The sequence below is a fragment of the Sceloporus occidentalis genome, unplaced genomic scaffold, assembly GCF_023333645.1.
Source record: "Sceloporus occidentalis isolate IW3139 unplaced genomic scaffold, rSceOcc1.0.p SCAF_3, whole genome shotgun sequence".
Taxonomy (NCBI): Eukaryota; Metazoa; Chordata; class Lepidosauria; order Squamata; family Phrynosomatidae; genus Sceloporus; species Sceloporus occidentalis.
The window spans coordinates 195,513,163-195,533,786 of NW_028316983.1; the positions used below are offsets into that span (position 1 = coordinate 195,513,163).

At 40.6% G+C, this 20,624-nt stretch overlaps 1 protein-coding gene across 1 annotated transcript in view; it reads left to right on the top strand.

Moving 5' to 3' along the window:
- The first annotated feature begins 3,427 nt into the window (after positions 1–3,427).
- MAPRE2 (microtubule associated protein RP/EB family member 2) overlaps positions 3,428–20,624 on the top strand; it is a 121,057-nt gene continuing 103,860 nt past the window's right edge. The window contains exon 1 of the mRNA XM_089517268.1: positions 3,428–3,558. The gene's annotated coding sequence lies outside the window, so the exon portion shown is untranslated. The remainder of the gene's footprint in view (positions 3,559–20,624) is intronic.

Genomic DNA, 20,624 nt, shown 5'->3' on the forward strand with positions numbered 1-20,624 from the left:
GCAGAAAGAATCCAGTTTGACACCACTTCAACTTTCATGGCTCAATTAGAATCCTGGAAATTGTGGTTTGTTGTGGCATCAGAGCCTTGCTCTGGTGCCACAACCAACTATAACTCCCAGAATTTATAGTTGGTGCATTGTACCATGGCAGTTGAACTGGATAATTTCTGCAGTGCAGATGCAGCCTTTGTCTCTAATAACAGGGGTGTAGCCATGGAAGGTGGGGGGCAAAATGAGGGCATTTCCCCCATGCAAAAAACAAGAATCTGTCCCTCTAAATGAATTTCTCCTTCCATTTCCAAATTTCTAGCACTGCAATGATATTATGCAAGAATAAGTTGACAACACTTTAACTGCCTTGGCTCCATGCTAGGGAATTCTGGGAACTGTAGTTTGGGGAGACATTTAGCCTTTTCTGTCAGAGAGCTCTGGTACCCCACCAAATGACAATTCCCAGAATTTTTTATTTTATTTATTTATTTTGGGTGGGGTTTGGGGGCTATGTGGCCATGTTCTGGAAGAGCTTATGCCAGTGAATGCTGGGCTGAGAGTTTGCTTGCCCTCCTTCCACCTGGGCTCCATCCATGCCTCAATTCCTGGACTTAAGGAGGAGTTTTGTCCCCCCCTTCCCCCCCCCCCCATATACTTTATATTGTTTTTTAGGATTGGGATGAGGGGATGAGAATGGGGTTTATTTTCTTTTTACTTGCTTTGCTCTATTTTGCTTTATTAATTTTATTGTTGCTATAATTACTATGGTTTTTTATGCTATGATTGCTATGTATTTTTGTTCTTCACTGCTGTTGTTAATCACTATTTTATTTTATTGTTATAGTTTAATGCATTGCCATGTTACATTTGTTTTTTAATTCATGTTTATTGTTATTGCCTTGTATTATCCCCTTTGTTGTAAGCCACCCGGATTCCCAGTGATTGGGCGGCATATAAATAAATCCTATTATTATTATAATTATTATTATTCCTGACGTTTTGCCAGCATCTGTGGCTGGCATCTTCAGAGAATGCTGGCATGGAAGTGAGTATATCACACACACACTATGTGACCCTTGGCTGACCCTTGGCAAGTATTCTCCTGTGATTCTCTATCGGCAAGTATTCTATTATTCTATGGCAAATATCCTCCTATGATTCTCCATGGGCAAGTATTCCCTAATGATTCCCTATGGGCAAATATTCTATGATTCTCTATGGGCAAGTATGCTATTATTCTATGGCAAGTATTCTCCTATGATTCTATATGGGCAAGTATTCCCCAATGATTCTCTATGGGCAAGTATTCTATTATTCTATGGCAAGTATTCTCCTATGATTCTATAAGGGCAAGTATTCCCCAATGATTCTCTATGGGCAAATATTTATTCTATGGAAAGTATTCTCCTATGATTCTCTATGGGCAAGTATTCTATGATTCTCTATGGGCAAATATTTCCCAATGATTTCCTATGGGCAAATATTCTATTATTCTCTATGGGCAAATAATTCACAATGTTTCCCTATGGACAAATAATCCCCAATGTTTCTCTATGGGCAAGTATTCCCCAGTAATTCCCTATAGGCAGGTATTTTATGGGCCTGTACAGATAGGCCAAAATAAAGCTGCTTCAGGTCACTTTGGAGGTATGTTGTTTAAATGACACATGCATCTTTAGAGGCCAGAAGCTGCACCAAAGCTGCTCTCTAGTCCTTAGGATTGGAGTGTGGCTTTGGCACGGCTTCCGGCCGTTTAGAACACATGCATCACTTAAACAGCATATGTATGGGCTCTATGATTCTGTATGGACAAGTAATTCCCAATGATTCTCTATGGGCAAGTATTCCCCAATGATTATTGGGGTCTGTGCTGGGCCCAGTGCTAATCAATATCTTTATCAATGACTTGGATGACAGAATTGGGGGCATACTTATCACATATGCAGATGACACCAAATTAGGTGGAGTAGCTAATACCCTAGAGGCCAGGATCAAAGTTCAAAATGACATTAATAGATTAGAAAGCTGGGCCAAAGCTAACAAAATGAATTTCAACATGGAGAAATGTAAGGTACTGCACTTAGGGTGGAAAAATGAAATGAACAGATATAGGATGGGTGATACCTGGCTGAACGAGAGACTACATGTGAAAAGAATCTAGGAGCTAAAAAGGCCAATGCAATTTTAGGCTGCATCAATAAAAGTATAGTGTCTAGATCAAGAGAAGTATTAGTGCCACTATATTCTGCTTTGATCAGACCCCACCTGGAATATTGTGTCCAGTTCTAGGCATCACAATTCAAAAAGGACATTGAGAAACTGGAGTGTGTCCAAAGGAGGGCAACTAAAATGGTGAAGGGTTTGGAAACCATGTCCTATGAGGAAAGACTTAGGAAGCCGGGGATGTTTAGCTTGGAGAAGAGAAAGTTAAGAGGTGATATGATAGGCCTGTTTAAATATTTGAAGGGATGTCATATTGAGGAGGGAGCAAGCTTGTTTTCTGCTGCTCTGGAGACTAGGACCCAGAACAATGGATGCAAGCTGCAGGAAAAGAGATTCCAGCTCAACATTAGGAGGAACTTCCTGACAGTAAGGGCTGTCAGAGAGTGGAAAACACTCCATTGGAGTGTAATGGAGTCTCCTTCCTTGGAGGTCTTTAAATGGAGGCTGGATGACCATCTGTCAATGAGGATGCTTTGTTTGAGAGTTCCTGCATGGCAGAAGGGGGTTGGACTGGATGGCCCTTGGGGTCTCTTCCAACTCTTATGATCCTATGATTGTCTATGGGCAAGTATCCCCCAGTGACTATGGCAGTGATGGCCAAACTCTGGCCCTTCAGGGGTTTTGGACTTCAGCTCCCAGACCATTAGCCAAGATGGCTGAGGCTTCTGGGAGCTGAAGTCCAAAACATCTGGAGGGCCAGAGTTTGGCCATCACTGCTCTATGGGCAAGTATTCTTTTATTCTGTGGCAAGTATTCCCCAATGATTCCGTAAGGCCAAGTAGTGCCATTTGTTCTAGTCCCTCCCTCCCCTTCCATTTTCTTTCTGTTCTCATACCCCCCTCACTCTTCAATCTACAGCACTCTATAAATAAAGTATACTACTACTACTACTACTACTACTACTACCAGCATTCTCTGAAGATGCCCCGGGTGCTGGCGAAAGGTCAGGAGCAAACTCTCCCAGAACAGGGCCACATAGCCGCCCCCCCCCCAAGACCTCCCCAGCAGCCAGAGCCCTGGAGGGCTGTGGCCCTGCTGCCTGAGGGAGGAGGAGGAGGAGGAGGAGGCAGCAGGAGGCAGGCGAGGCAGCGGAGGAGGAGGCAGGAACTGGAGCAGGAGGCGGGAGCAGCCAGGCAGAGGAGAGGACGGAGCACTCTACCTCCCTCCCTCCCAGGCCCTGGCTGGGCACAGACGCCGCCTGGCACCGGAGGACTGGGCTCTGGGACGCCGCAGCCCTTCCTCAAAGGATCCCCAGGCCTCTTGGGCTGGAGGGGAAACAAAAGGCTGCAGCGGCAGCAGCGGCAGGAAGAGGAGGAGGAGGCCAGGAGGGGAGACGCCGAGCAGGTGAGTGGCAGCAGAGCCCCGGCGCCCAAGAAGTTGCCTCCAGAAGAGCCAGCCCTGCTGCCTCCGGGGCTGAGCCCCTGCCTCCTCCTCCTCCTCTCTCTCCAGGACCAGGAGGGAGTCCCCTCCTCCCAGAGGTCCCACGGCCTGGGCAGGGATAAGAGCAGCAGGCAGTTCTAGCAGTGTGTGTTTGGATGTTTTAGCTTTTCTGTGTGGTCAAGTCCTCTCTCTTTTCCTTGCAAGGTCCTCCATTGGGGGCAGGGGTTCCCTGTCCTCCATTTCAGCCTTCTTCTCTCCAGGAGGAATCCCTCAAAGGTCCTACATTCTGAGCTTGGTTAAAAGGCATGGGTTTACACTTCTAAGGAGTGTGTGTGTGTGTGTTTAGCTTTTATATGTGGTCAGGTCCTCTCTTTTTTCTTGCAATGTCCTCCATTTGACAGTGCCTTGCCCTCCTTTGGAGTGAGGACCTCTGGTCACCCTGCCCATGAGTCCAGTTCTCTCTCTCTCTGCAGGGTGATCAGATGTCCTCCTTTTCCCGGACACACCCTCCATTTCAGCCTTCTGCCCAGGAGGGATTCCTAAAGGTTCTACATGCTGAGCAGGACTGAGAAGCGTGGCTTTACATTTCTAGGAGCGGGTTTTGAGCTTTTATATGTTGGCAAGTCCTCCTTTTTGTTTGCAAGGTCCTCCATTTGGGGGTGCCTCATCCTCCTTGGCAGGGAGGACTTCTGGTCCTTCTGCCCTGGAAGGAAGGGGGCTCCTTGACCTGTTGGCTGTTTGCTGAGGGGATTGTGGTGTTGCCACGTTGACACTTGAGGGAGCCTTCACACACTAAAGTGAACCTCGAGAAAAGGAAGTGTGTGAAGAGAACAGTTGTTGTTGAATCCTGAGGGGTTTGTTTGTGGGGGCAACCAGCCTGGTGTTGTGGTTTCTGTGTTGGACTACGACTCTGGAGACCAGGGACTGAATCCTGGCTCAGCCATGGGAGCGTAGGGTAAATCACTGCTCTCTCAGCCTCAAAGGATGGCAAAGCCAAAAAAAAATCCTCTGAAGAAACTTGCCAAGAAAACAACCCATGTCCAGGAGTCAGAAAGGACTTGGAGGCACACCACAGCCACCACCACCAACGGTGGGAAGGAAGTCGACCTGGGTGGCAGGACTGTCTGAGGCCCTTACTCCACAAAGCCAGCCCTGTTGGCCAAGGAATGGATGCCCTCTGCCAAGCCAAGGAGGAGTTTGTCCAAACAAACCTGCCTAGTTGGGATGGAAGCCTGGTCCTGGCCTCCTGCTCCGGATGCCAACTTGTGATTGAGTATGTTGTGTGCCTTCAAGTCATTTCATGGCTGAGAGATAATCGAACCCTGGTCTCCAGAATCATAGTCCAACACTCAAACCACTGGGCCACATTAACCCTCTAACTTGTGGTTGGAGGGAAAATATCGCTGCTCAGTGGGCAGAGGCAGACATTTGAATGGAGAGCTGTGATGTTTTGTTCAGTCATGGTCAGAATTAAGCAGGGCTTCGTTGGCAGAGGATTGTGTCTGCATCAGTGGACCAGGATGTCCAGAAGAAAGGCAAAAATGCCTCTGCTGCTCCTGTCCTCTCAAAATACCCGGCTTATGCAGGGAAATACATGATCCCCAGCCAGAGACAAAAACACTGCATGAGGAGGCAGAAGACTTGACAGCTGGCAGCAACCCTAGTTACTCTGTTTGCAAGGGAGGAGGCAGCGTGGCTTGCTTGGTGCCAATACTGGAGCTGAAACATTAACCATGACTTCACCAGATCTTCTTAAACTCAAGGGCTGGCTGTTCCACTGGTTGGTGACTAAGCAGCTGTTTTCAAACTTTATGAAAGGTTCTCTTCCTCTCCAATTCATTTTACTTTCTGAGGCTGCATCTGCACTGCAAAAATAATCCGGCTTGACACCCCTTTAACTGCCAGGGCTCAGTGCTATAGAATTCTGGGAATTATAGTTTGTTGTGGCACCAGAGCTCTCTGACAGAGAAGACTAAAATGTCTCACAAATCTACAATTCTTATAGTTCCACAGCATTGAGCCATGGCAGTTATAGCATCATCAAACTACTGTTTCTTTGCAGTGTGGATATAGCCTAGGAAACAGATCGAGGCAGAGGAAAACAGACAACAAGAGGGTTATATATGTGTGCCACAACAAACTACAATTCCCAGAATTACATAGCATCAAGCCCTGGCAGTTAAAGTGGTGTCAAACCAGATTATTTCTGCAGTGGGGAGGCAGCCTGAGTCCCCCCGCCAACATCTTGGAAAACAAGCACACACAGCCCTTCCTCAAAGCTCTATGAATGCTCCCCCACTTTTGCTGTGTGCATAAGGATGTCTGGGCAAGGACACTAATCCACTACCAGAAGGGTATTTGAAAGCACTCTGGGGTTGGGGCAAACTACATGTGATGATAATCACACTTTAAATGGGTGTGCTTCACCTGACTACTTCCATTTTGAAGAGACACCAGCTGATCCACTCTAAGGAGGGGGGGGGCAATTCATTGATTTTCTGCTAGAAATCTCTCCCTCCACAGCTGTATTTTTGGGAGCCAGTGTACAGTAGTGGTTTGAATGTGGACTCTAAGAAACCAGGGTTCAAATCCCTGCTTCATCATCGAGACCCTGTGAGTCACCATGGGCAAGTCCCACTTAGCCTCAATCCTCTTCTGAACAAATCTTGCCAGGAAAACCCTATAATGATGATGATAACAATAATATTTTATTTTTATCCTGCCTCTTCCAGAAGGAATAATAATAAAACATGACCATACAGCAATACAAGTTAAAACTCATCATCCCTCCCTTCAACATACAATTTAAAATTACCACATGACACTAATAAAATAACATCCAATCAATGAACGACAGAGAGAGATGGAAATCTTAGAATATCTTATATGGGGGTCCCTATCAATGGGTTACTAATGCTCTATACAGACAGGCCAAAATAAAGCTGCTTCAGGTCACTTTGGAGGTATGGTGTTTCAATGATGCATGAGTCCTAAGAGTCTGGAAGCTGCACCAAAACTGCACTCCAGTTCTTAGGACTGGAGCGTGGCTTTGGTGAGGCTTCTGGACTCTTAGGACTCATGCATCATTGAAACACCATACCTCCAAAGTGACTCAAAGCAGCTTTATTTTGGCCTGTCTATATCAGGCCTATGTGTACTAATTAGGGAAGGCCTGTTGGAAGAGGTCTGTCTTGACAGCTTTTTTTGTAGGCTGTCAAGGGTGGTAATGGTTTGAATCTCTTCCAACAGGCTATTCCATAATTTGGGAGCAGCAGATGAAAAGGTCTTTTGGGTGACTGAAGCTAGCCTGGTCTTTGCAGTAAATTTTCCCCAGAGGACCTAAGTGTGCCAAGTGGATTGTACAGAAGAAGGTGATCCCGCAGATAGGTTGGACCCAGGCCCTGAAGGGCTTTAAAGGTCATTACCAACACCTTGTACTGTGCCTGGAAACTAATAGGTTCATTTTAGGGTCACCATAAGTTAGAAAGAGTCCACGTCATGTAGTGATTTGAGTGTTGCACTATAACTCTAAAAATCAAAGTTTAAATCTTCCATTCAGCCAGTAAAATCTACTGATCTGGACAAGTCACACTCGCCTCAGAGGAAGGCAAAGGCAAACCCCCTCTGAACAAATCTTGCCAAGAAAACTTGTAATAGGTTCACCTTAGAGTTGCCATAATTTAGAAATTACTTAAAGGCACACAACAGCAGCAGTTGCGTTTCTCTCTTGTAAATGTTATTTAAAACAAACTACCTTTGATGGAAAACGAGCCAGCGGGTGGGAGTTTTCAATGGGGAAATGGTCCTGGTTGTAATAATGTGGCTAGATTTCCCTCTAGAATAAAAATAACCAGATACATCACTCTTCTGGAGGTAGGAAGGGTTAAAGAGGCTCTCTGATGCCTGCATACTTAGCATAGCAGTTCTGAGGCTTGCAGTTTGATATTCTGCTACTGGTTTCTATGTATTATATCCCTGTTTCTGCTTATTGCAGAGTGTGCACATAGGTGTCTTACACATACATCTTGCACGAACACCCAGGATTGATAGAATTACCTCACTATCATGGATCCTTGCTGGATTATGCTATTAGAGCAGGACTTTGGGGGAATTTGGAGCCCCATTCATCTAGTGGAAAGGGGCAGAGGAGACAAACACAGCAGGTCCGGATTACTGTATCTTGAAGTGAATGAAGTTATGCCCATTACTACTAAGCCATTAAGTTCAGAGAATAAAATATCCTAACGGTACCAGTGTTTGGCCTCTTTCACGTGGGCAGGCAAAAGCATTCATGCACACAAAAATAACTTTGGCAACCAACTAACCTGGGTGTTACGTATGAGGAGGAGACAGGATATTTGATTTCATTTGGCACATGGATCTAGTTAACAGAGCTATCTATTTTGAGATGTTCTCATCTTGAAAAAGAGATACATTCATGTCCAAAATGTGAGATACCATTTGGAAGTGGAGAAAGTGAAGCTTCTCACTTCATATATACACAGGATATTTCAGGCGGATCTGTTCAGAAATTTCCTTAAATAATCAAACCATATATGATTGAAGTATTGGATGCCATAGAAATTAGCAATGAAAACATTTTTTTTTCTGCAGAGGCTATTCACTCCCTCTCCCCCTGCCTTTGGATGGTTTAACAAACTATGCAGAGGTAGGCATTTTGAGTATGGACAGTACTTCTGTTCAGGGTGAAAATAATAAATCTTTGGCTGCTTTGTTACATTGCTCAGATTATTTTAGCAAACACAGCTGATTTATTCGTGCTGAGTGCTTCAGCTAGGTCTGGTTGTTGAGCTAGAAAGCAAATGTGCATGTTTAATAAAAGATTTAGTGAATAAAATGCATGACTACTTGAATTGAACATTAACTCGTGTGACCTCAGCAGCGAGTTAACATCCAAAATTCCCCTGTGCCCTAAAGTACTCTGATATGTGTTATCTCCAGATGGTCTCAGGGCAGTAGGTATGTAGGCTAGGTTTCTTTTTCTCCAGGAACTGCTGCTGTTGTCCCTGCCTGGTTAGTGAAGCCTCGGAAAAAATAAAGTGTCATTTTAACTGACAAAATCATTAAAGAATAACATGGGAAGTCGGATTTCTATCAAAGTTTCACACCGAAAGAAGATAAAATACACAGTAGTGAACTGTTATAAAAGGTACAAAAATACATTTGTACCACCACCACCACCTGTCCTTTTATTTATAGTCTAGTCAGATTTGCATTGAATGCAATAATTGAAACATTGTTTACAAATCTGTAAAGAACTCAAGATAAATTCTCAATGTTTTGAGGTCTTGCATACCTTGAGGATTGCTTTCTTTTGTATGCGCCCTTGTTGTCTCAGTAATGGTTCCTTGTATGTGTCAAATACCTGTATATAGTATGCCATTAGCACTGCAGACAGTCCAAGTGACTCTTGACTGATTCTGAAGCATTTCCTCCTTTATTGATTATTGCAATATTCATATTCTGCCTCCTATCAAAAGATTTCAAGGTTGGATACAGATGGAGTTTTTTTATTATTCATTTAATTTTGGGTTTGGCACTTTATCTGTCTCAGATATAAGCAGTATCTTCTGCCATCTGTGGGAAATTGCTTCTGTTATGTCATTGTACTCTGCCAAATAATTTGCTTTATTCTTATGAGTAGATACATTTCTGGAGGATAGGGATGGTGTAATAGAATGTAGCAATGTAAGCACCTCTTGTTCAGGTGCCCAGCCAGCCATGCCTATTTCCAAATATTCAGTTCCATCATTCATTCCAACTGCCATGTTGTCTTTCAGCATTCTGTTGCCATCGAACATGCTCAGTCGTCACTGAGCTGTTTTCATTTTATTTATTTCATATACAGTGTATTTTTCCATTTTCCCAGTTCAGTTTAACCCCTTTCTTTTTGCTGCTCACTTCCTTATTTTGATTATAATTATATTTTCTATGAATATTATCAGTCCATGTTTTATGGCTTTTTATTTTGTAATCTACTGATTACATCAGAAGTGGGAAATTTGTGGCCCTACAGATGTTGTTTGACAATATTTCCCATCAAGCTAGCCAACAGATCAAATTTCAGCGGATTATGGGTGTTCCAGTCCAGCAAGGTCTGGAGGGTCACAGATTTGTCATGTCCACATTACTTGGTTAAAGGCATTTTGCCACTTGAAAAATAATGTAACTTGGACCTGACAGTTCATCATATCAGTACTATTATATTGTTAATTTCAAAACAAATGCTAGTATTATAGCCTATTTCAATGAACGTCAGTGATTATACACATCAATAATATATTCCTCACACAGTATAAATCATTTTGGTTACATTCTTGAGTTCTGCATCCTTTATATAGAGAAGCATGCTGAAATACTTGCACATATTTCACAAGGTGGATGTGTTAAAGGTCAGTTCACATGATCGCTGTTCTTGCTCTGTTGACTGTATGCACAATCTTCCAGATTCTACACATGGAGTACACTGTGGAAATGTGCATACATTTCCTTTAATTTACTATACTATTAGCATCAAGGATTTATTCTATTTTGTTTTTGTTTGTTTTTTTGTTTTTTTAAAAGATGTAATGGAGTAGCATGTTAGTGCCATCTTTATGCTTCAGTTTTCTCAGGGATAGTAGTTGCCAATTTGGCAGGAAATCACAAAGTATCTAATTGTTTTTTTAATTGCCTCTTATCATAGGCATTTGGAATTATTGCCTCTTGTTTTGTGTAATACTTTCTGTTCCCTGTGTGTTGATGCTACTTGTTTGTTTGGACTAGCAGTATATTTGATGTCTGATGTGTGTGTTTAGCATGTCAGTGTGCCAGTCACTCTTAAAACACTGGGGAAAGCATATATCTAGGAGTGCCGTAGTAGTCACAGGGGACGCACAAGCCATGCTCAAAGAATATTGACTAATGCTTGGAATCACTGGCTGATATATTTTACTAATGGCAAGCTTCCTTCCAGTAACCTGATGAAGCAGCAGAGCAGGTTGCAGTTGTTGACAATATACAAATGATGCTGCCTTTTAGAAGTGACTAACAACTGTACATAGAGGAAATTCTAATGTAATTAAGTCATTAAAAGAAACAACAAGGGCACAATTATAAAAGTATTTAAATGTTTTAACTGGTGTTTCTTAGGGTGCATCATTAACAAATAGTCTGCAATGCATTTCTCCTCTCCCCTTCAATGTATTTTTGTCTTAATACACTATACTCCTTTATATTACTTCCTACTAAATAGAACAGAAATATTTTTACTGTAACTGAACAGAGATTAGTTAAGCAATTCCTTTCTCTATTTACATCAATGGAAAGACACTAGGAAAATTTAATAGTCTCTATTAGTAATACCAGAATACCAGAATGACAGCAAGGATCAAAATAAAGTAGAAATTAAAGAGAGAAGGTGCAATAGACCTCTTTTAGATTAAGGCTGCATCCACACTGCAGAAATAATCTAGTTTGACACCACTTTAACTTCCATGGCTTAATGTGATGGGATTCTGGGAGCTGTAGTTTTGTGAGACATTTAGCTTTCTCTGTCAGAGAGCTCTAGTGCCACAAAAACTACAATTCCCAGAATTCCATAGCATTGAACCATGGCAGTTAATATGGTGTCAAACTGAATGATTTTTGCAATGTGGATGCAGCCTAAGTCCTATATTCTACATAGATATATCTACTACAAGCAGTGATAAATTTTGCTTACATTACAGGGTTTAGAGAGGTAATATATTCTTTAATCTCATCTCTGTATAGCAGATCTCTTTCTGGTGGGAGAACCACATCCTGTTGGATTTATATACATTCCCTCTACCTTGCTGTCAGAAAAGAGTATATTGTAATTCTAGACTAAAGTGTTAGCTTCAGGCAGGTTGCTGGTTCAAATTTTCTAATGAATTAACAGTCAGTAATATCTTAAATAATATATTTAATTTGTGAGACAGTGTGCTTACTAAAAACACAACACATTCAGAAATGTAACAAAGTTACAAACATTAGTTTTCAGTGGAGAAAAATGTTTCTGAAGCCTAACATAAAATTGAACAACATCCATCCAGGCTTTGGAATACTGTAGTTTTATTCCAAAACACAAAAGAATAGCAAAAGAGAAACATAGTAGAAAAGGCCAATAAATCTTTATTTAATTGCAAATACTTAATATTGAAATAGGCAGTATTCACAGAGTCCATTTATGAATAGCACTGCAAACTGGGTCAAACCTGATTTCAAAATAAAGAGTATGTAATACAGACTGAAATCAGTCGAGCTATGCTGTAGTTCAGATTCATTTCTGTGCAACTGAGTGCACTGCCTCTAGTCATTGCTCCATTATTCGCATTGTGCGTAGAGCCATATAAATGATGGCTGGAGATATGTAGCAAGTTGTTTCAGCAATTAAATTGGCACTTGAGCATTCCTTATCAAGTGATGAGAAGTCAAGTGATGAAGAAAATTTCATGGATTTCAACAGTTAGAATGGTTGGAGTAAAAGTAAACTAAGGATGACAATAAAGGTTGGGATCCTGAAAATAAACTAACTAGAGGAATTTCACACACACACACACACCAAATGTTTCAGTCCCCTCTCCTGCTACACTCACCTGTACTTGTTGGAAAGCCCTAATGGAGAATTAAGGGAGATAATGGGGATGTGGTATTGGTATTCACTAAGATTGGTGGAATCCTCCAGAATTAGGCTATCTGTGTCCAAAATCAGTTTATTTTAATCATGTATACTCATTTAAGTCTCATTTAGTTATTGCTAGTTATTGCTAGCTAAGTGGTAAGTAATACAGGATTATGGCCTCCAGAAAGTTCACTGGGGGAAAAATCCCCTCTCCTTCTCCCTTCAATAACCCTCCTACCCCATAAATTCAAGATGTTCTCACAGACTGTAGGATGGGGAGCAGGTGAATGCTGGAAGGGAATGAAAAACTCTGTGTGTGTGTGAGAGAGAGAGAGAGAGAGAGTGTTGCTATGTTAACATACTTCATGAACCAACCCAATGTTTATAAGCAGAACAATTAGAATATGTCTCAGTCATTAAAAATTACCACTTAATAGTGTAAATAAATAGTGTAGTGTATAGGAAGTGGTTTTGCAGCATTAACTAAAGCATTTGTTTATAGGGCAGAGAATGTGTATTTAATTTACATCTGTCACATTAAAACTGCAGTCCTAGATGTTTCTACTCAAGAATGAGTCTTATTGAGTTCAGTTGTAGCTTATTCCCAGGGATGTGACTATAGGTGGATATTCTTATTTTTATATCTACTTCCCTAAGAATAAGTTCCCACTGAACTCAGTGGGACTAAGAATATCTTTGGAGGGGGGGGGGGGTCACCTTCATAAAGAAGAATTTCTTAATGAACAAGACTTATTCTTGCTTCTCTAATGCAGCTTGTACTCTGACTGAGCCAGAGTACAATTCACAGTGGGCCTATCGGAAGGAAAGAATGGCTGCCCTTATAAACTATCTGACAACAGTAAACTAAAATCTACATACTGGTATTCCAAGGAGATACTTTGAACCAAGATTCAGATACGCAGACCTGCTGATATTTGCTGAATCCTACTTTTTGTGATAGTTTTTACCCCAGTGGGCTGTACTTCAGAAGGGAAAGTCTCTGGGGGTTTGTAGAAAGAATAAAAGTATGCAGGAAGGGAAAAGCAATGGCTGAAACTATTCTTTTTGGATTCGTGCTCTTCTGACAGATTCCCTTGCATAGAGATGAAGGTAGGTTTTATTAACACACTGGAAAGCCATGTAGCCTGCCCTAGTATCAGGCAACAAGCTCAGACTACATCCAGCCCTGGATATGCTTCAGATTTACAGGGGCCCTCCTTTGAACTTGCTTCACTTCATGGGTTTATGTCAAGAGTTGATTTGTTAGTATGGCAGGCAGCTCTTATCTTCTAGCTGCATAAGTGCTTTCCTTTTAAATATGAATAAGAAGTTTGAAGTCTGATTTAAAAATAGGGGTTTCTGGCAATCAGCCATCTTTCTGTTGCTTATGGTGTTCAAGGTTAAGTTATTATTAGTTAGCCCATCAACAATGCTAGACATGTACAGTACACAGAACTGTTGGGGATGTCTTCTGAATAGGTTTAAATGCTAAGCAAGATGTGTGTATGTTAAAAGTTCTGTATTTGTTAGAAAAGATAAAGGAGAAATCTGGTGGCACACAGTGTAGAAGGAACAGATCAGTGGGGATCCAAAAAGCTTTGAGGAATGATTTAAAGGAAGTGAGAGACCTTAATGAATAAACTTGAGAGAATGGCAGAAGAGGGGAAAAACATGCTGAAGTGGAAGCCAATACTAGCCCTATTTTGTCTAGGGTTGATTATAAGGCTTTTAGATGAAGATGCTCTTGCTTTAAAATTTGTATAGCACTGAACATGATGATGGCATTACATAGGTCTAGAATACTATAAAGACATGGATTCTAAATAGTGGATATACCTGTACTGAACAAATCGCAAAGAAAATGAAGATCAGGGAAATGATGTGAGGAATTGTTGTATACAGTTTCAGAGCTAAGCATTAGAAATTGCAAGAAGAAGCATAACCTCAGGTGATAGTACATGTGAGCAATCTGCAGAAATAAAGAGGGATAAAGAGGTATCAGAAGTGAGGGGAAAGAACTTTAAGTGCTGAATACTTGTTTTCTTTTTTCCTCTTAACATTGTTGGCATGCTGAAAAGTGTTCACCTTTACGTGTCTCTTCATCTTTACGTGTGATTTGCAAAGGAGTTGTTTGAATGGCCTTTCACTCTTACATTTTTAGTAACATCTGGTAACATCCTGTGCTCTTTTAATAATCTGTTATTTCTAGCATGAATCATCAGAGAGTAAACTCAACTTGTGGTTTTAGAGTAAGAGCAGAGTTCCTGCTTCACCCATTATTACCCCCTCCTATACTACAAAAAGAATAGCATTCTGTTTTTAACTATCTGTGGTGGAGCAGATTAGGAGATGTGCTGCTATATAGGCAGTGCCCAACCAGGACAGTTTAACAGGGGGTGTTACACTAGAGGGGACAACTCTAGAGGGTCATAATGCTCAGATAGGGGAAGAGAAGAAGATACTCAAAGAAATAAGTCAAGTGAACAAGAATTTAGACTGCTGACATAGAAAGAGGAAAATGTCTTACTCTTCATATTGCTTTGGGCAATTCACATGCTAAATCCAGATTGCAATTTCATATATTTTTGTTTGTTATGGATCAAATGTTTGTACATCTCATAAGAAATAGCAAATGACATAACATGCTTTGTTTCCCTTTAAGGTTGCATTTTTCCCCTTTGAAAGGCTCTTATTCACTGAAGTACAGTCCAGTTTCAAAAGGTGTTCTCCCTTGTTCAGTTTGGCGCGGTACATACCGCCATAAAGCAGCATGCCAGCGCCAATTCTAGAGTTAGGGACCATGCAGCAACCGTAGGGTCTCTAACACTAGAACATACGGGCAGCGTAACAATGGTGCCCAGTGGTGCACTTGTTACGCCATCCATGCGGCTTAAAAAGAACCCGCTTTTTTCAGGTTCTTTTTCCTCACCACGCACTTCCCTCTGGAGGAAAAAAGGCCACCGGCAGGCCGCCCTTTTCAGGCGGTCTGTCCCAGACCTTAGTTAATTTAAGAAGGATCAGGAATGATTTTAAGAGTGCTGTTCTCCTGAACAGGCTTATAAATGTGATTTATGCTTCATCATTTGTATTCTACAGGCTTTGCCCCTTTTATCTTATCAAGATTTAAAATAATGTAGCTATGTAGTAGATCCCCATTGAAAGCACATACACATACACACAGTATCACTTGAGGCTCTCTTTTTTGCATAGAGAATGCAGCCACAACTTGAGTTTATCCATGGAATCAGTAGCACTTAAGAGTTTTTATGTCACTGGTCCAAAACACACTGCAGAAATAATCCAGTTTGAGTCTGCTTTAACTGCTCTGGCTCATTGCTAGGGAATTCTGGGAACTGTTGTTTTGCGAGACATTTAGCCTTCTCTGTCAGTGAGCTCTGCTGCCACAATTAACTACAATTCCCAGGATTCCCTAGCACTGAGCCAGGGCAGTTAAAGCAATCTCAAACTGGATTATTTCTGTAGTGTGTTTTGGACCATTTAGAACATTAGAAACATGTGTATATTCATTGAGGAGTATGGCCTAATCTGTCCATGAACTGACACTGTGATAATTGGCACTTGCAATTTCTTGATAGCATTTCTTCATCTGTAAGGAGTTGTAAATAAGGAGATTATCGCATTGCTTTAAAGCACCTTATCCACGATGCAATAAAGGCACATTTAATTTTAAAACTGGATGTTATCGCACTCGCTGGTGACCGGGCAAATGTATCCTGTATGCAGCCCAGATCCCATTTTATCCAGCGTTTTTTTTAAAAACAGCCAAATCTCATTTTTGAAAAGTGGTGGATAAGTGCAGCTGGGATCCGGCTTGCATACGGATTGCATTCGTCCAGCCACCGACGAGTGTGATAACACCCAATTTTAAAATTAAATGTCCCTTTATCCTGTCGGAGATAAGGCGTTTTAAAAGCAATGCGATAATCTCCTAAATAATTACACAAAGTGTTGTTAGCTTATTCTGTTTCCCATATTACAAAGTTTTATAACTTACCTTTCTATATTGATTAAAAAAACCCTTCCCATGTTTCTGTTGGTTGTGCCTAAAAGTTAGATTTAAGGCTGTAACAGAACAGTGCTAGTAGCAACTGTGTTGTGTCTAATCCTGATACTGGCACAAGAGCTAGACTGTGAACTTCAGAATGAGTTCTCTTGCTGCTCCACAATAACAATATGCAGGATTTGGTTCAGTGTCAGTTGTGACAGTCAGTGGCATATCCACCTTTGGTGTCACCCAGTGCAGGGGGGCTGCTAGGGAGGGCAATTGGGGAGGCAAGTCCAGAAGGATATCCTCACCAATGATGGTCTCCTCCTCAGGAGAAAGCCATTGCTGTGGCAAAGCCGGAAATGGTGCACTCATCCCTGCTCACCTCACAGTGGGAAGAAGCCGGACCAGGTGTCACCCCTCTTGTGGGCTGTCACCCAGTGCATTCCACATCCCCCACACCTTCTAGTGATGCCACTGGGGATAGTGATTATGTAGGGATTTCTGTATGGCCCCTCACACACCAATTATTTCTGTGAGCCGACACCCTTAGGTATTGTTTCAAAAGGCTACAGCAGAACCGTGATTTGAATAAAGTTGTAGATAGCCATGGTGTGGGGGCTGAAGCTTTCCCCCCATCACTTGAACACTACATTTTTAACATTGTATCTTCCATTGAGGCCGATTTCTATACATATCAAGCTTGCCTGTGGTATAGCTTACTTATGCTCAGATATATCCACTGAACTGAGTCATACTTGTATTCTTCCCATAAATGAGGAATTAAGTGGAAGTCATTGTGAAAATATGAAAAGTTATTTTCAGTAAATTTCTCCTGCATCAAAGGGAATTTAAATATGTCTTCACTCATATTTTGTATGCCTAATATCAGACTTTTAGACTAGCTTCTCTTGTGATTATATTGGTGCTTATTCATCAAGCAGGGATAGCTTTGCAGCATGTAGCTAGTCTTTTCCCCTGTCAAATTAATATCAGTAATAAATTACAATTAAGATCATTGCTGAATTTCATAATCTGACATGACAGAGTAAAATTATGATCACCCAGAATTTTGAGGAAAGTAGATGGTTTGGAAAAGATAATATTCGGTATTATTATTATTATTATTATTATTATTATTATTATGCTACAGCTCCCAGGGACTATGCTGGCTTGAGCATTCTGGAAACTGTACTCCAAAAGGTCCAAGCTTTCAAATCCAAATCTTAGTTCCTAATTCACTTCAGGAAGGAAGTGAAACTTGAAGCCATAGGAAGTATTATTTAAAGTGGTAGCTGGTGGGCCACAGCTTGTGCAGCCCTTGTTAGCAAGTAGTACATAATCCCTTAAACATACAAGACAACTGTCAGATGTTAGGAACGTGCCTGGATGTTGGAACTGTGCCAGTAGCCAAAATAGCCCAGTAGCAAATCATGAAGAAAATAGTGAGATGTTTTTCTATATTAAGTGAAGATGTTACACACTGTCACCTTTAGTGAACAGCCAGAATTGCTTCTGCATCTGGATGTTTACTAGCTTTAAAAGAAAAGTTTCAGACAGTTTAAATATGTAGGAAGAACTGGAAAAGCACACTTCCTTCGGCTTTTTTAAAAATGATCTTTTTTTCTTTAGCTGCTGGTCAGACTGTAGATATGTCATCATCAAATTAATTGCATAGAGATTTAAAAACACTACCATATATACTTAACTATAAGTCGATCTCATGTATAAGTCGAGGTCAAAATTATGGATTTTGCCATGACCCGTGGCTAGGTCGAAGGTAAAACTTGGAGGCTCCTTCAGTGTGTGTATTTGTGCATATGGCAAGAGAGACTCTCATTGAGGCTTTTTGCTTCATGATTTCAGCTTTTGTTTCAGCCAGGCACACAGACGGGGAGGGACTCTTAACAGCAAAATCAATCAATCATTCAGGACTCTTTCTTGCTAAACTCCTCTCCACACTGCATGGGGAAATCTGAAAGAGCTGCTATCACTTTACCATAGTGACCCTTAAATAAGTCAGCCTGGGATTTTGGGGTCAATTTTTGGGCATAGATTTTTAGACTTATAGATGAGTATATACTGTCATGTAAAAGATCCCTTCCAAAAAATCCTAATTTAGCAGGTATGTGTGTGTTTCTGATGTATAATTGGCATGTTTGCCATCACCATCCTCTGAGACTGAGACAGTATGACTCGCCCAAGTATGACTCGCCCATTGGGTGACTTGAAGGCACACAGGCCCTACTTCTTTGGCGGAACAGGGGCTAGTGTGAAAAAGCTCAGTTCAGATTTTACAACTAATACTTGTTTCTATGATGGCAAGAGAGCTTGGAACCTTTAAAGGACAACATTGCATTTGGGATTGCTGTAGTAAGAGTGAAAAAGGAGTGTAATGTTGCAAAAAAAAATTAGAAGGGAAAAATAACAGTAATCCATTTACCTCTTGGATTTCTTCCTCAGCACAGTTTTGATTTGTCCTTGTTGAGTGAAAAACTGCATGACTAATTATTATCTTTGGTCTCTCTTGTAACTCTCTCTAGTTATGTCCTGCATTAGATTATGAACATTTTACAACACTGAAGGAAACTAGATACATGTGCAAATGCCAGCATGGAAGTATTATTTTAAATGCTTAAATATATATACAGAATCTGGCAGTCTAAAAACATTGCATTTTATGCAAAGAAACTAAACCGTGTATGAAAAAGCATAAGAAAAATCTGTTGTATCTGCCTTATCTAGTATCCTTGAAGAATGATCATCTGCATATTTCTTCAAAAACAAGTCCTCTTATTCAGTGGGGCCTACATAACACAGAATCCTTAGCTACTTATTGATTATGGTAGTCCCATATCAATGGCATCTCTAAACTTCTAACACCTTCATTTCCTACTGTGACATAAGAACTGTGCTCCCTTGCACTTCCAAGTCTAGAGCTGCCAAGTATATCTTCTGCATCCTTCAGATAATACTCTGTTGTTACTAATAACTCCAGGTGTGGATGTGTCTGCTACCTCCTAAGTGGAAGGTAGCACCTATTTGTAAATTGTCCATGTCTGTTTCAGTAAACTATTGTCCATCTGCAGGTTTCAACAAGTTTTTGGATGGAAATAGATATTGAGTGGTCTGACCTCTGCAGCAACAAAAGAGAAACAACTCTGCCATTGAGGTGCAGGCAAATTCTGAATGTTTGAAATTTGAAAATATTGGAAACACTTTTATCCTGCTTTTAAAATTAATTTTCAAGGCAACTTCGATTAATTAAAGTTGAGTTAAAATAGTACATTAAAAATAAAGCAGTAATATAAAGATTATTGATAAGACCTCAAAATAAATAAATGTTGACTGAAATAGTTCCATAAGTGTATTGCTGTTCAGTGGGTAGATGTCAACCTCCCCCCCCCAAAAAAAAAACCCCCACATCTACAACTCTGTGCTAAATTGTGGAGATTAAGCTAACCTGCATTTTTAATTGTGCCATCAGAGCTGCAACAGCAACATAACAATTTATTACGGCATAGAGCCAGTATAAAAATACCATAGTGACCAAGTATCCATGTAGACACAATACAATATCTACATATATCAGCGAGGGATCAAGAATGGCATAAAAATCTCTGTCATGTCAATTGAGAAGAAGATTTGGGGGGATTATAGAAATGTTACAAAAAGATTTCTTTATTTTAATCATTTAAGTATCAATTAACAAGAATATCCAACCATTTGGGGGTGTTTGTTCAAGCAAGCATTTATGTTAAAAATTAAGAGAGAGAAAATATAAAAGGCATATCCCACCCATATACATATAGACTGACAACATCAGTCGATTCATAAAAAGAAAAAGAATTTCATACAACAAATGACATAGTATCTGCAATAATAATAGCAGCTATAAGCATTTTTACAAGGTTTACTGTATTTGTTTCAAATATCTTATACAGAGAGTAATAGCAGCTGCCAGGAATTTAGCAACTCTACTGGTTACATATTGGTTGCAGTCTGCTAAAGGATATTCGACATAAAATTTCTTCTGTCTTCTGGGTATTGTGCCATCAAGTAGATGTCACGAGACATAATTCTGAAGTTCATTTAACTACCATAATGGCAGTTTTCCTCTTTCAATAATCACTCTGTGTAACTATTTGGGTTGGCTAAACACTCATACGGTACACACTTTAGAATAAAAATTCTAGTAACGGAAAAAGTAATGCTATCTGTCAGAAAATATAAACATTAATTCCCCCTCTGTCTGTTCCTAATGTGTCTATTGACATATTGAGAACATATATTCTTATCTCATTAAATTTTATGGAACTGCTAAAAATATTTTTCATAGACATTCTTTAAGTAGTTGGCACAGGATGAGGGTCTTATAAT